The sequence below is a fragment of the Haliotis asinina genome, chromosome 1 (genome assembly GCF_037392515.1).
Source record: "Haliotis asinina isolate JCU_RB_2024 chromosome 1, JCU_Hal_asi_v2, whole genome shotgun sequence".
Classification (NCBI taxonomy): domain Eukaryota; kingdom Metazoa; phylum Mollusca; class Gastropoda; order Lepetellida; family Haliotidae; genus Haliotis; species Haliotis asinina.
The window spans coordinates 27,668,606-27,685,698 of NC_090280.1; the positions used below are offsets into that span (position 1 = coordinate 27,668,606).

General features: G+C 37.1%; 1 protein-coding gene across 2 annotated transcripts in view; it reads left to right on the forward strand.

Moving 5' to 3' along the window:
* Nucleotides 1-57: 57 nt before the first annotated feature.
* The window catches only part of LOC137289766 (vang-like protein 2), a 43,411-nt gene continuing 26,375 nt past the window's right edge, over nucleotides 58-17,093 (forward strand). The window contains exons 1-2 of one of the 2 annotated variants that reach the window (XM_067820874.1): nucleotides 58-340; nucleotides 14,710-14,761. The gene's annotated coding sequence lies outside the window, so the exon portion shown is untranslated. The remainder of the gene's footprint in view (nucleotides 341-14,709; nucleotides 14,762-17,093) is intronic. The other variant, XR_010957195.1, reaches the window with a different exon arrangement.

Below are 17,093 nucleotides of genomic sequence, written 5' to 3' on the forward strand. Positions count from 1 at the left end.
TTTTGAAAAAATGTAAATGTAACAATTCAACTTGTATTAATGGTCGCAGTAACTTCCGGTGGCTATTCTCTTGTCCTCCCTCTGTATAAGTCTGCACGGACTAAAAGGACCTCTTACTGTGTATTTTTTCTTGAAATACTTATACTTTTACAGAATCATTTTCCATCTTTCATTCATCAACGTAACTGGAATATAATCCGCGTAAAGATATCGTACGCAAGGGTGAAACGTCACAATAAATAAATCAGCACAGGTTCTCCGAAGGCGGGAAACGGAATGGCCATATTTGAAAACATGGAGGCACTTTGTGTTGTTGGGTGAGGAATATGTTGAGGATATTGTAAGTATTTGACCCACTTTTGCCCCTAAACTTGAAAATATGTTTTCTTGCAGTTTATTTATATGTTTTGAAAATCATGCCTTGTAATGATTGAAGGGGGTGCTATGTGATTCCTGCATTATTTCCATGCATGTCCAACAAGGGGAGGGAGAATGTTTGTTTAATGGGGGAGCCGCAGGTAAGGGGATTTGAGCTACCTTGATTCACACGACTTCCATTCATTCTCGGCAAGCAAATTCAGTCCTCTTAATCCCAAATCAGTCTTTTGCGTAGTTCAACGCTCCAACGTCGTATCGTTGTTTATTTGAATTGTTAAAAAGCAATTACTCTGAGAAATTAGTGAGTGTTTCGCTTTTCCGCTCAAACGTCATGTGCACGGCGCATCCCCATGGTAGGATCTGTGAGGGATCTTGTACTTCACGTCCCCAAAGTTTTATTTCCCTTCGCAACAGATTAATTCCATCACAAACATAACGTTAGCAATGGCCTTTGCATTTTTAGTTTTATTTTTTCTCCTACAAATGATTTATACTATTGTGATGTTCAGCGTTTAGGAATGCCGAGTACAGTTGTAGTCAGCTAGGAGATATAACGCAAAGCTGGTAAACCATAAGGCACGTCTACTTTTGCAGTTTAAAGCACATTGTGTGTTTTGACATGAGAACATAAAACACACGTTTTTTATTTATATTTCAAATATATATGGGTCATATGTTATGTTTATTTTCAGCAGCTAACATTAGCAGATCCAGAGAATGGGTCTCCCCCCCCCCTCCCTCCCCCCGTTTAGTGCAAATGACAACTTTTACAAATTCTGGCTTATTTCTTCCTAAATTTCAGTGTTAAAATTCAAGCGTTGGTTGTTTCATGTGAGCTCTAATCAGATATGTTTTGCACTGCCTTGTAGGACATCAGACATCCTCTGTAATCTTTGGTGAGTTACATGAGATAATTCTGAATTTACATTCATTTGAAGTGGTTAATTGTTATGTCATTCAAATCACCTCTGGCAATTACATTTCAAACTGTTGCAATGTCGGTTAGCAAAGCTGACACCTGTCAGCTGATGCACTCAGTATGCAAGTTATAAACAAACAGTAAATGACCATCACATGCATATCCGTGTTTTGGTCAATAAATGATAAATGTATGTTGTAATTATTTTTCTGCATGTTTGATATATGACCTGTGTGTTTCTTTGGCTGTGCAGCCAGACATTGTTTACTTTGTGTGAAGGATCTTATATCCAATGTTTACACTTTACAGTGTGTGATATATTGCTGAGATAATTTTCCTTTGCTGGTTTTTCCTTCTGTAAACATTATATTTATAAAGTATTGTCATAAATAACAGTTTTAGATGCGTTATTGTGTGACATGCAGAATTTCTCTCTCTGTGATTAGGCAGTCACGCATATGAGTACCTCCTTCACAGGTAGTCACCTGTACACATAATGGGAGACAGTCTCGCATACACGCTATGTCCTCTACTGGTAAACTGAAGTACACAGTTTGAAATGGGAAAGGAGCTGTGTGATAGCCAAGTGGTTAAAGGTCCACTTGTCACACCCAAGCCTCAGGTTTGATTTCATGCATGGCTTGAAGCTTATTTCTGGTGTTCCCGCAGTGATATTGCTGAAAGCGGCATAAAACCATATTGAACATCTTAAAGATAATTCAGCTGGCTTACATCTAATAAGCACTGAACCTGTAAAGCAATTGCTCAATCTGTGTTCCACAATCTCTGATATTGAGTAATGTTTGTATGAAAGCTGTGATTTGGCTATTTTAATGTTCAGAGACTCACACTGGATGGCTAATGACCAGTAAGATGGGCCTGATACTATATGTGTTTACTATATATGTGATATATGATATATATATGTGATACTATATGTGTCGTAGTTTTGCCCATAAAGATGAACCCTTGTTTGTTGTATCATATGTATGAAAAGTTAGAAGAATGACAATAAAACGTGAATATGTTTATTGTTCAACGATACTCACATGTTTTGAATATGACTCCATAACTTCTTTAACTTCCGTCACTATCATGATGCTTCATGTATCTGCCAGATTCAATGCTTCAAATGTACAGATTGTATAACAATCTGATGCAAACCATCCAGACATGTATTTATTACCAAATCCTGCACTAAGTATAAGGCTTATAAACCTTTAATTGAAATACCTCCTGTGATACTGTGCTAAAAAAACACCAGTTGCATTAAGTACAAAAGAAATGTTTTTGTCACACTCACGTCATTGTCTAAATGGTAAATAAACACCTTGATATGTGTATGGGAGATTGTCCAGAGCCCCAAAATTTATCCCTTTCTCAGATTGTCTTTTATGCTTGTAATATTCTAAGTACAAGCAGTTAATCTGTTGGCAGTACTATATGTATGAAGGACTTCTCTGTCATTCAGGGTAACTATTTTGAACCCTCATGGAAGTGCATGTAATTCCTGATGTTACACACCTATGTAACTTTGTAAGGTAAACATTTCTATCATATTCATAGCATCTTTGTTAACACCTGTCATCCATTGTTTAGGCTGTTCATTTCTTCACTGTTTGTGGAATGGTTCACCAAACCTGACAGGTGCAGTAAACTGCAGTTAGGGTATTGTACATGGGTTGATGCCCTCAATGTTTGTTCATGTTCCCTGAGCCAGAAACATCAAGTTCTATTCAGCACAGTTTAGAAATCTTGGACTTGTGTGAATTGTGATGATCGTTATTTGTATTTTCAAAATTAAAATTATCTGAAGTGAATGAATTCATGATTTTCTGTATGCTTTTTCCTAAAATGACATCCCAAAGTTTCGCTGTCTATTCTGTTCATAAATGTACAAGATATACTGTAATGTTAATGATCTTTTTTGAACAGTCACCTAGACATTCCCCACCATGTATATATAAGGAGATAGTTTTCGGTACAAAGGCGGTAACTGGTTAGTGTGAGATTGAGACATTGTCTGTTCACTTTGGTTATGACTGCTAAGTATAAGTTGAATTATAGGTCAGATTTTGAAGTAATTAAATGAAATCTGTCAAGCTTGTCAAACCTGAGTCCAGCTAAGAGTATTTGAAATGGTATCAGGGGTTCAAATATTTTTAAAAACCACTTGCCACAGGGCAAATGACTGTAAGAAAGTAACTTGTCCTGATAATTTTTCACTTGTTTTGATTTCTATGTCATAACCATGATGTTTTTGAAAGAATAGATCAACATGGTATTTGTCAATGGTTACTTGACTAAGTGATAAATAGCAAAGAAGGATGACTCAACTTTATTATGTTTGTGAAATTTAATGGCTACATTTTGAGCAGACATGAAATGAAGTCCAAGTTATTTTCCATGGGGTTTGATGACAGGTCAACATTTGAACTGTGATCAAGTAATTATATTCTGTACGTAATGTTTATTTATGTATAATTCCTTAGGAGAAATGGATGCAATCAAAATACAATCACTTGACTGTTCTAATCAATTGAGTGTGAAGGGCAGAGTAGATTTCCATGTCATTTCCTGGCTTGATAACACAGTAGATCTGATAGAGTTGTGTCACAAACGGTAAATTACTTCTAGCTGTATAGACCCCTGCCATGATTTCACAGCTCCCCTGTGGCAGGTGCCTTTAGGACAATATGTAATGGAGGTTTGTCACCAACTCTCCAGCCTCTGATTGAACCTGGTCGTTCTGCTTGAATTCACACTTGCTTGTTATTGAAATAAAACAATTGTTAGCTAGCCTTTTTCTGTCATGAGATCAGGCTTTGAAATGAAAGGTGTGAAAAACAATGCTAGTGTGTGAAAGATGTGTTTAGTGACAGTAGAATGAATGTGATTGTTTTAATTGGACCTGCTGGCTGGCTTGTGGTGGGGATTAGGAAGGATTTGTGTTTAATGTGACTTTGTGGGGATTAGCAAGAGAGGATTTGTCCAGGATGCAGCTCATGTTATTGTTTGACGTGTTTTGGTGTTAGTTTGCTTTTAGACATTGTCGCGTAAGACTCGAGGTAGGTCATGAAAAAAATTATCCACATTTTTTCTGGACATTCATTCACGTGTCATCTCCTAGTTTACGATGGATGAGGTAGGGCAGAAAAAACAGGTGCTTGCTGTATGTCATGTTTTTAAATTTCTTTATTCATTCAGCTTTAGACAATGTGTATTGTGGCGTATCGTTTGCTGTTTAGTTGATTAAAGGTGTGGATGATAATACTTTGAATCTAACCAATTTATGTACCAAATTTGATTCTTTTGAAGGAATCAGGAAAATTTCAGTAAACTGACTTATCCCGATCACTGAAGATTTTCTGTGGAAATGACAGTAGACACATTACATTTCTGTGATGTAATATGTTTTTGGGTTTTTTTGAAAATAATGATTATTGGTTAAACTTCAAGATGTCAACACATTTACTTAAAGTCAGTCTGCTATTATTCTGACTAAGGATTGAGCATTCATGTTTCAAAGAACGTCATCCATTCTCATGCAAAAAAAAAATATAGAGATAAATTCGTAAATATACTAATTTCCAAAATGTTTTATATACCTGTTTGCCTCTGTTTCGGGAACAGCTATGCAAATAATGCAACAGTTTTTTAAACTTTAACCTGAATTCATCTCTTGTACTTTGTGATATCTTAAAACATTTGTCAGTGTTGTCATTTCGTGGATTTAGCAGGGAAAGGTTGTTTTGTCATAGAGTGTGTGTTTAAAGTTGTTACAGAGCATTAGGAGCCTGTCTGTCTGTATCCCATCCCTGACAGAATGAATTATGTCATCTTGAATGTTGGTGTCTGCCTGCAGAGAGCCTGTCTGAGAAGTGTTGTAACAGATTAGCCATCTATTTGCAGCCTGTCCCACTCAGGTGTCTGGTTAATGTAATATCTTTACAAGAATGTATCTGGTATTAAAATACTTACCTGAGTGTCCGATGTTAGCTCACTGTGTCAGGCTCAAGGGATGACCTACATACGGTATATTGACATGGAGGTACTATCTGGTTATTCAATAACTGATCTGTCAGGTCCATGTTATGTCATGGCATGTGTGAAAGTTCAGCCTTGTCATGGGGCAGTGTGGTAGCCTAGTAGTTAAAGCATTCACCTGTCATTCTGATGATCTGAATTCAATTCCCTGCAAGTGCAAAATGTGAAGCCCATTTTTGGTGGCCTTGTTGTGGTATTGCTGGCACATTGCTAAATGCCGAAGAAGAAACTCACTCAATCACTCACTCACTTCTTGTGTTGGGGTATTTGTATGTAATGTCTGGCATGAGCTATAAAACACTTGATAAATTTACTTTTTAATATTTGCTGCTATGTTTTGTTTATGTAACTCTGGTAACTAGGTAAATTTACTTTTATAAGTGTAGATAGTTTCTTGGTTTGCAAAAAGTAAAGTTTCTTTCTTGATCTTAACAATTGAAATTATCATGACAGTAATCTTAGGTCTCTTGTAAAATGTAAGAATTCTGTTTCAGTGTTTGTCAACCTCTTGAGATCTGAAGACAATTATTCTATAATCTTTCATTTGGCCATTTGCGCATGTTCAACGTAATCTATGTCAAATATAATCTCTTTTTTTCTTCTATGATATAATCTTAATGCGTAACATGAAAAAAACACATTTTAGAAAAAAACTCTTCAGGATGATAGCCAAACTGAAAAAGTCATGCATGTCCCTTGTAATTTGCTGAAATGTTTTCATGGAGCTCTGCATCAAGGCATGTAGACAGTGTAAAGAGTCTATTGACTGGGGCATGTACATGGTTGAAGGACTTCTGTAAATGTTCACCTCGACCGAGGGCTTACTGGAAGCTTTGTTCACGTCATGTTCCTAAGATTAGGCCTCATTTCCTAAGTACATGGGCAGCTTGAACGGACTTGATTCTGTAATAACCGTACTACACATGTTCGTGCTGTGTTTATCAAATCAATACCAATATGTACAGATGCCACATTCCTACAGCTGATGTTCTTTAGTAGTCGCGAGCATGATACTTACAGGGTTTATTGATGGTCATTAATATAATTGAATGGACAGGGAAAATTTGCAAATCGATTCAAAAGTGTTTTTACATGATCATTTGGTATTTGTGATGCAGTATGAAATTAGATACAGTCCGTCTGCAGTATGTTACCAGGGCTTTTGGTAATTTTCTGAGTCATCGAGTATTTATACACATGATAACATTTTTGTAATTTTCTTGGTGAGTTCAGAATATTTCACCCCCTCAGTTTGAGTCTGTTGTTTTTTTATAATCCTTAAATAAATGAATCGCTTAAAATATTCTTGTGAAGTCACTGAAGTAGACTGGTATTGGAATGGCAAATAACAGAGATGCCAACCTCTATGAATTTTAACTTCTAACTACAGCAATACGATTCCACTAGAAATCCTACGAAATTTGAATAAAATGCATTAAAATTCGGATCTATAGACAAAAACACACGAACCTTTCATTCATCATACTTAATGACGTATTTGAACTGGAATTATTGCAAGTAACAAATGCAATTTGCCACATTTAGTTCCGGTGGAAATAATTTAACCGTGTGACCACAGTATCATCAATATTTTTTTTCAGAATCCATCATGATTTTGTTTATTTAATTAACTACTTATCTTAGGGTCAAACTCCTAATTTTGAACTTTTAAACTACTATTTGCAACTCTCTGAAATAGTGATCTGGTTAAAAAAAATATGTGTGTGCAAACTGAAACAGCTCCTTCAATGTTCTTACACACTAATTTGTAGTGTTATACAAAGAGTTGACATTTCCAGGCATATCTGTAAGAAACTCAAACCAGTAAAGTAATGGGAATTTATTCTGGACGGTTTAGTCAGATCTGTAGGCAATCTGGACTTTGTTTTCTGAAGCTGTCTTAGCAATAAGAGAGCCTAGAAAATCTAGGCTCTGGAGTTCTGTTTGCTTGAACATAGACTGATCTCCATGCCTACATGACATCAACATTTTGAATTGGTTTCTATGCTCTCTGTTTATTAGACTGCCGCCATGTGCCTGGAATATTGCTGAGCTGAGTGCGGTGTAAAACTAAACTTCACTCACTCACTCACTCACTCACTACCTCGCTCACTCACTCCTAACAAAGTCCATATGGCTGTCCTCTCATTAGCGTATATGAAGCCTTGACATTAGTCATAGCAATAACATGGAAATGATTAATTCCTGTTTGGGAATTTCACTGACATTTACACAGACTCGGGACCTGACAGTCAGACACACAACCGGTTTAGATGCATCCATGCATGATGTTCCATTACCTAAATATCCAAACGCCATTGTGTTATGAACAGAAGGATTTGTTCAGGATTCAAATCTTAACTGCCCTTGACAGGCAATTGAGTAAAAAAATGTGATCCTATTCAAAATTAGAATTCTCATTCTGAAGTTCAAGGCTATTTTAACATAGTATCATGAACTTCCATTCAATGCAATAAAATATTTCTAAGCATAAAGCGCTCTTTCTCTTTGACTGTCTTTTTATCAGTGAAATATAAAATACCTCTACAAAGCCCATGAAACTAATTTATGGGTTATTGCGTGTTCAAGGGAATTAATAATACCAATTTTGGCATATTTATAGACTTTGTGCAGACTTTGGCCAAGATAAATCTCTGTGTGATGTCAGTTTGCCAGAGAATGTTATATTGTCTTAGCAACATGATGTCGTTCATTTTGTAAAGTATGCATATTCTTGGTGACCAAGATAAAATCACCAGGTGACAAATTGACAATGATTTTTCACCCAACAAATTTGCCTCACAGTGGCCATGTTCAGTGGGTTTCATAATTTAGGAATAAATGAGAATTATTTTGTTGGAGTTTATGTTAATTTTCTTTGCTTGAAAATTCCACAGCCATTTATCATGTTAATGGCTTTCAAGAGACGTTTAGAGCAAATCATTAATTGTGTGAACCAAATGACCCCCTTTTAATCTGAGGAAATAGTTTGTGAACCTGCCATTGAAACTAATGTTGTACTCTGTACTGGTGAGGGTATTGATGCACGCTGTGGGATAATGGCGCTGTGATTGTATCTGTTTAGCATGTTTAATGTTGACTGGTCTACAGTGCCAGTGAAAATGCTTTATATTGATTGTGCAAGATTTCTCGATAATGAATGTATGTCATGGTTGTGGGTTTGCACGCATGATTTGCTTTGGTAGGTTAGGGTGTCTTAGAAGAATTGTCTGGTAGCATTTTCATTCTCAACTCCCTAGGGAGACTGAAGATTAACACTGACATTTCAGTCTCATCCTGTTGAACCTGTGAAGATCTGGGTTAGAATGTATCTTCAGTAATCCATGCTTGTCGTCCCACATGGGTACAATGTGTGAGGCCCATTTTCCGGTGTCCCCCGCCATGATATTACTGGAATATTGCTAAAAGCATCTTAAAACCAAACTCACTCGCTCATGCTTGTCGTAAGAGTTGACTTACGGGATCAGGTGGTCAGGCTGACTGACTTCTTTGACACGTCTTCGGTTGCAAGTTGCATAGATCAATGCTCATGCTGTTGATCACTGGATTGTTGATTATTTACCGACCACTGCTATATCTGAAATGTTGCTGATGGTGGCATAAAACTAAACTCACCTATCCTGTCCGGTACAAGGTGACAGGGTTTCCAAGTGTGTGAAATATTATCGCGCCAAAGACTCTGTTTCGATTCCTAAAATAGGTACAAGCACATTTCTGGTGTTCTCTGCTGTGATAGGTGCTTAAGGTGGCTTAAATCTAAACTAAACTCACTCAACTCACCGTTGAATTAAAACATGGAAACACCACTTGAAATATGAACTCTGACAGACAAAATCCTCAAAAAAGTTAGTCTTATACAGCTCCATTGCCTTATGGCATTCAAAACGGGTACTGAACTGTTCCCCTGTGTCCAAACACCATTACTTCACTGTTTCAGTTTTCAGTTTTCTCTAGGGCACAGGTGATGTTCCCCTATGTGGCCAACAGGTTTACAGGGAAAAAAGTTTGTTTTTTTAAAAAATGAGCCTTTTCACTTTTGTTTACTCAGTTGCCTCACCTTTGATTAGAAAATTATGCATTACTGCTGTCTGCCCGAAGACTTAATTCTGTCTGTGAGCATATTGAACATCCTGTGCAGATTTTGTTTTAATTTCCTTTTCATTTTGAGGTTGTTTATTTGTTAAGAATTTTCACATCCAAAATGTATTGAATTTCACACCCCATGACTTAATTATCTACAAGTCCATGAAACATGTCCTTTAATATGAGGAATACTCATTTAAATAGTCAGCTGCCTTGCCGGTGTTGAAGTTTGTAAGAAACTCTGAACTGTTATAGACAAAACCACAGGTATAGTAGTCCTGTCGTAAAGCAAGAATATTGCTAAGTGCAGACAAAACTACAAATAGCAGTTAGCTTCAAGTTGTAATAGCTAAAATATTGTGCCTATAAAGTTCTTGACAAGTAGCTCTCAGCATGGAGATATTGACCATAAACGTCAGTGTTTGATGTACATATAATATATGGTAACATGTGCATGGTAAAATATATAATCTACTAGTCCTGCCATCCTCTTCCCACAGAGGTTATTTGTCATATCTTTCTACAAACCACAGTTCTATTACGTTTCTTTCTTAGTGAAAGTGTTCAGGATTCCTGATTGGTTGCAGTCAGATTTAGTTGTGCGACATTGCCTCAAAAGTAATCATTCAGAGTGCCTCGGTCATGTCTGTTCACTCTCACTTACCCAAAAAGGCCTTCTTAAAACAACATTGCGCTATGGCAATGTGAGAGATGCAGCCAGGTAATTGGCATTAGCCACTGAAGCGTGAGCCTTTGTTTGAGGGCTATAGTCTGTATCTACAAAGCGACATGATTTAAGATGTAAGCAAGTATGTGTGTGTTTGTTTGCAATATTAAAATTTGGTTAAGCATATATTGTTGATCGACAAATGCTCAGAAAGCTTATAATATGCCTTTCCAGACAAAATAGCATTTATACGACTTACATTTCATAACATGAATACAGAAGTACATGATATCATAAATTGCATTAAACATACAATATACATGAATATAAACATCTTTACAGCAAAAGTACTTTAAGTTCTGCAAAGAGCCAGACGAAAACTTCGAACTGATTAAATCTTCTTGAAGTTGGTAATAAAGTTATGTACTGACTTGATAATATCATGATTTATAGATCTGGGTAATTCAAGGTTACCATACAAAGCATCACAACATGGTTGGGACATATAAAAAAAGTAATGAACAGTGACCTCGGAGGCAGCACTCCAAGTACATGATGGGCTATGTTACTCTATAGGCGTCAGTATCAATAACAAATCAATGTATCTCACCTTGATGAAAATGTCACTAATGTCACCAGTTGAACATTCCCTCAAATCCTCAAAAAATATTCAAATAATACCATATCACTGTTATTTCTGTATGCTATGAGAAAACTAGAACATCATCACATGTGCGATACGCTCACGTTTCGTCATGACAGAACTCATCAGGTGATGGGGGATGAATGGCCTCTCCATCACATTTGTTTACAGTGGACAAGCTAGCCATTAATTGTCTTATGTGTCACATCAACATAATACCCCGGTGGTGGGAGGATATTTTTGACCTCACATTTGCTTGACAAGTTGGAACTAAGTTGATGTAACTCATGTTCTGAATGGATAGAAAGAAGGTAAATTATTTGTGTTGTGATTTTTGCCACAAGGGGATTTTACGAGAATCGGGAAATATGGCCATATTATAACAGATGTTCACAGGATTATATGACCAGTAACCTAACCTAAATGTCCAAATACATTTGTTAAAATGCAAATCAAGTAATAATTACTTATGACTGAGTTTGCTAATAGTTATGGTATTGTTATTGCTATTATTTGCAACGCATTTGACACTGTAGGCTGGAAAACTAGACAAGATGTCATAAGTCCCAGACAGTAGTCGCGTCAAATATAATTTTGGGAACCTAACATAGATATGATTCTTTTATGAAATCTCACACTTTTCTGTCTGGAAACACTTAACACAGGATTAGAATCATAAACTATTTTTTCACAATGTTATTCTTCAGCAACGGGTCCACATCAGGGGCTTCGTCAAGCACATTAATGTTGTTTCGAGGAAATAATTAAACAAATCAGATGAACTGAAGATTAAAATGAACAACAGTGCTAGTTGAAGTTGTTGAACGAATATTATAACTCAATATTTCTATCTTTATTGTGCAATCATGCAGTGTTATTCAAGTGACATCTTTTCTTTCTTCGCTTTGAACTTTACGCTCGGACATGATGTTTATTGCTAAAATATATACGTAAAACTTTCTTGTCACAGGTCAGCCTAGCACCATACATCCGCTAAGTTCCATAATATGCGTTTAGGTGGCGATGTTTTTGAGAAACACTTACTGAATAGGATGATTTTACCCCAGACTTTCAGCAGGGTTTTGAAGAGGACAGTATCCATTGCTGTTATCTGATTGGCTGACCTAGATCATGTGTCTGATTTTGACTAATCATGATCCTTCTAGCAGACTAATGCAAAAAAAAAAAAAAAAAGCGTCATTAGAAACCAAATCTTATCCAACAAAATCACTTCCTACAACTGTGAAAATACTCATGGCAAGTGTACAGTGATATTGTTGATGCAACATGTCATATTTGGGATTTCACTTTCTCAGTAAAGTACAAATTCTAGTACTTTTTTGATTGAATCCCACCCAGGATTCGAACCTGCACCCTCAGAGTCAGGCACCTAATCGCCAGCACACAAAGTCAGCTGCCTAGCTCACTCAGCCACCGCGACTGCGTACTTTGTGTACCCCTCTGATAAGTGTGATGTTCAGAGCTTACAAACGATACTCTCCATCAAACGAATCGCCTCACATTATTCATACGTAGCTCTGAAAATGGAGTTATTTCACGCTGTTGTATCATGTTTCCAAACGAAATGCCACTGATAATGATAAATAGACGACCATACATATTATTTGATATCATTTAAGAAAATATTTTACTTGATAAGCGTAGGCTTCATCTATGACCTCAGTTTCTGGGTGTCATTGTAGTGAGTGCCTCTGGTTGACTGGTGTTGAAAGAGTTTGTTTTAACAAATAATGTGATGATCATGATATGCAGTACAATAATAGTATTAATGATATTATTCAAGTGTCTGGGGCCCCCATTTTCATGTCCAGGACCCGTGAAAATTATATTAAAGCAAGAATTCAAGGGACCCTCAAGTACAGGACTCAAAGTAAATCTGTTTTTATATATCTTTTTGGCCTTTGAACATGTTAAAACGGAGAATGTGTTAATATATATCGCATGTTTAAGAAATGCCATCCGTTTTTGCTGTAGTAGACAGGAATATGAAATGTGACATCAACTGTCAGTGTATTTATGAGCGTATGTCCCGGGAAATGGGCATGTTTGACAGTAGACATGGTAAGATAGGTGGCATATTCCCAGACTGCTCAGTAAGTGTATTCGATGAATCCCTGTCTCCTTATGCACAATGTAGGATGGTTTAGTCAGGTCGCTATGTTTTGTTGTCATAATAGTAGTTGGGTGGAAGTAGGGGAAAAAGATCTGAAGGGGTTTTGCAGACAAGCAGTCAGACCATTACAGTCTGAATATTAATGCATGCCCTTTCCATTTTGTGCCCTGCATATACTCACGAGAGATGTGGGGTGGTTGGGTATGCTAGGCTTTTGCTTTGGCCTTTCACTCCGAAGACCCGGGTGGGTTCGAAGCCCCACATTGGTACAGTGTGTGAAACCCATTTCTTGTGTCGCTCGTCATTATCACTGGAATAGCCAAAAGTGTAAAACCACTCTCTCTATCTCTCTCTCTCTCTCTCTCTCTGTCACTATGTTTGTAATCAGAAGTAACTTAGGGTTCTTGGGTTTTCTGAGTTCCTTTGTTTTTTCTATAGAAGATGTCCTCATTCAATGAGATTGTCTAGATTAGAAAGTATAGTGTGTTTGCTAATGGTATTGATACCTGCTCAGGAGTTAATGACGTGTGTAGTGGAGACTCCTTGACCTAATGAATATTCATGACCTGTGAAAGGCTTAGCCCTTCGCAGCGCTAAGATGATCGTAACTCCTATACTTTAACATAGACCTGCGCCTGTTTTAGCGCTACATTTTCTTCGAGGAACATGGCCCAGGTCTCATAATATTGAGCCTATAGTGTGGAGGTTTTATGCCGCTTTTTGCCATATTTTAGCACATTGGTTTTACTCATTGTATCCATGTTTGTAAATCGAACCCAGAGTGTTTGACGGGATGAGCAAACACTTTAACCACTAGGCTATACCACTACCATGCAGAGCTAAGGTACCCAGACTGACAGCATTTCAGAAATGGTGGTCAGTGCTAGCACCAGCAGCTATGTGTGTAATGTAAGTTATACTTAGAGTAAATTTACCAGTATATCCTGATAGTTCACATCTGGGAAGTACAAAAAGAGTTAAAAAGACAGATGTATCAGTAAAAATCAAGTCAAAGAACATGTGACAGGCAGATGAGGGCTAGAAATCAATTGTATTTGTACTAGTCTTTAGAAATATATTGCTGCTGTGTTGCTGAAAAGTAGTTGTGAAGGAAATATTATTATTCCCTGCCACGTGTTTAGCACTCAATGTAGTATTTGACTCCACACTTTTGTAAGAAAGGGAATAAGTAAAGAATGGTGGCCTACTTTCTTTTCATATTTAGTATCTAGGTAGGTCAGTAGGTTCATCACAATATGAAAAAGGTGCTGGTCAGGTTTGGAGACCTTGACCTTCATTTCAAGGTCACAAGGGGACTTAAACGTTTTACCCTTGTTAGTGAGATACCTCAAGAACCAGTTGCTGGATTTTTTTTCACATTTGACATCAAACTTTATCTCGGGATGACATAGGACCCAGTCGAATTTGGTGACCTTCACATAATTTTCAAGGTGACTGTTGACACTTTGAAGGTTACAGCATGAAGTATAATTTGATAATGTGCAGTGGGGGATTATGTAACCTTAGCAACAAAGTTTGTTTGTCCTTCCTCTTGTTATTGTATTGTTATTGTTTATGAGGTCATCTGGGGTAGCATGGTGATTAATGTGTTCACTCATCATGCTGAAGACTAAAGTCACTCGCTCCAATTTATGACAAGATTTAGACAATGTTGGATCATGTTATTTCATGGTCACTGCATCTGTGCTTGTTCTCAACTGCCTTAGAAGAATACAACCCAACTATTAGTGGACTTGCATGTGTGTTTTGAAAGCTGACTTGTGAGGTTATGGATCATTATTTTTTTTTGTTTTCAGATACAAGCAATGACAGAATTCCAGGTGGTTAAAGTATAATCCTGTCAGTTTGGTGAGTTGATTCCTTCATTTTGCTTAGCAAACACATTCCGTGTACAATGTTGCTCTAATATTATGCTGAAGACCAACTGGACATTGAGGTGGAATTAGTACCCAGTAGCTATAACTGTAGCCATAACAGGGTAGACAGATGGTTAAGGCGTTCACTTGTCTCACCAGACACCTGGGTTTGATTCTCCACATAGGTACCAAGTATGAAGCCCATTCCAGATGTCTTGTGCAGTGATATTGAAGGTCTAGTCAGTTTTCTCCCTTTTAGTGAAGCATGGTTACATGTTCACTGTGTTTCCTTTACCACTACTGATGCTAAAGGCAACAACACATTTTGTTGGTCAAAGATACACAACTGTAAAACCTCCAATTTATTTTGGAAATGATTACAAATTTTATTCTAGGAGGGGAAAATGCACTGCATGGTTTCAATACAGACCCTGGATTTTTAGTCATTTACTTAAAATGGGCTTATATGAGTCACACATTTTATCAGCTCCTAAATATCACAAATGGCTCCTGAAATTGTTGCGCTCCTATCACAATTCGCTAAGAAGCTGGGGTAATGCAGCGTTATGGGGCTTCATCTGACAGGGAATTCCTTGCTAACTTATTGCCAGCCTTTAAGTAATAGGAAAGTTCCACTTGCACTGCCATATCTGCCACAGGGGATTCGTACTCTTGACAAGGGCAGGTTGGTCTCCCTGGAAAACTCTTGTATTCACAAGCCATGGAAGAGTGCCTATAGTCATATGAGAACATTGGTTATAATTTTCAGTAGTGTTAATATTTTGGGGGGATATATAAAGCAAATCTGGATTAATAATGCTTTGAAAATTATTAGTCAAGGCAATTCAAAGAACAAAGAATGGGGCCCAGACACCCAGTTGTCCGACTTCCATTTTTTGTTGAAGACATGGTGGCTTAGTGGGTTAGATGACTGACTTTGTGTGCTGGCAGTGAAGTGACCGAATCTGGGAGAATGGGTTCAAATACCAGATATGACTCAACCCAACAAAAGTACTAGATTCTGTACTTCATTGAGTAAGTGTAATCCATGTATGATGTGTTTCATTTAAGGCATTCTTAACCAGTAAAAAAATGTTGAACTTTCTAGTGATATTTTGTGTAACTACAAAGGTTCACTCACCAGACCCATCTGGTGCACCCACTAACTTTTCTGCTATTATTTCTTCTTCCTAAATGAATCTTATAATTGGAAAACAATTTGTCAGACGTTCCTGCTTTATATAATTTATTGGGATTAATTCAGTGGCTTAAAGCTGAAATATCCAATTGTCAGTCAGCTGATTAGAGCAGAACTGGACCCCTGCTGGGAGCGAGGGTTACAATAGGTCCGTAGCAGAGTATGCTAGCTGAACGAGGTGACTTAATGGATTGGGATGTCATGCTTCATGATCTGGATGATTGGCACCATGATTGTGTGGATCATTGGTCAAAATATTGATCACTATATTCAATGGTCATATTGATCATGTAATTCATTGGTCATATTGATCACATGATTCAATGGTTAACTTATAGTAACAATAACTGGATTCAATGATCGTGTTGATTTTTTTATCTATAGTTAAAACGGGGTAGTGTAGTGGTTAAGGTGTCCGCTCGTCACACAGACGACTTGTTTTGATTCCCTACATAGGTACCATGTTTGAAGCCCATTCTTGGTGTCCTTGTGATTTGGGTGGAGTATTCCTAAAAGCAGTGTACAGCTCGATAACATGATTCAATGGTTGAAATATTGATGCCCTGATTCCATTGTTATAATACTGATTACTCAATGCAGTGGGTATAATTTCAACTGGATTCACCAGTCATTCATCTATGACTGAGTTGTTTGTTGTCTGATTGAGTCTAATTATTGGCAGCCATCATAAAACTTAAATATTTATAAATGCATCTTTTATTAGGATTATAGTTTTCAGTTTGTACCAAGACATTTCTTGAAAGAGAACAACACTTTCACTCTTTTAGTTAATGTATATTTCTTAAAGATCATTTAGTAGTTGACACTGAATAGTGTATATTGGGTTAAGAACATATAAACCAGTACTGTAATCTGTTTAACCGTTCTTAGAAGTGTGCTGTGGATGTAACGAATCACATTAGTGAGTACATGGAACATACACTAAGACAAGTGTTGCACGAGGTGTGATGCAGGTACTACTATGGCATTATCTAGACTTGGTCCATACAGAATGGTTGATGCTTCACACATGGAGTCTGTTTTCACATTCTACTCCCAACATCACTCCTACCCCATAATCTGATTATCCTGTCAAGTAATTTATAAGGTGTGACAAAATGGGACC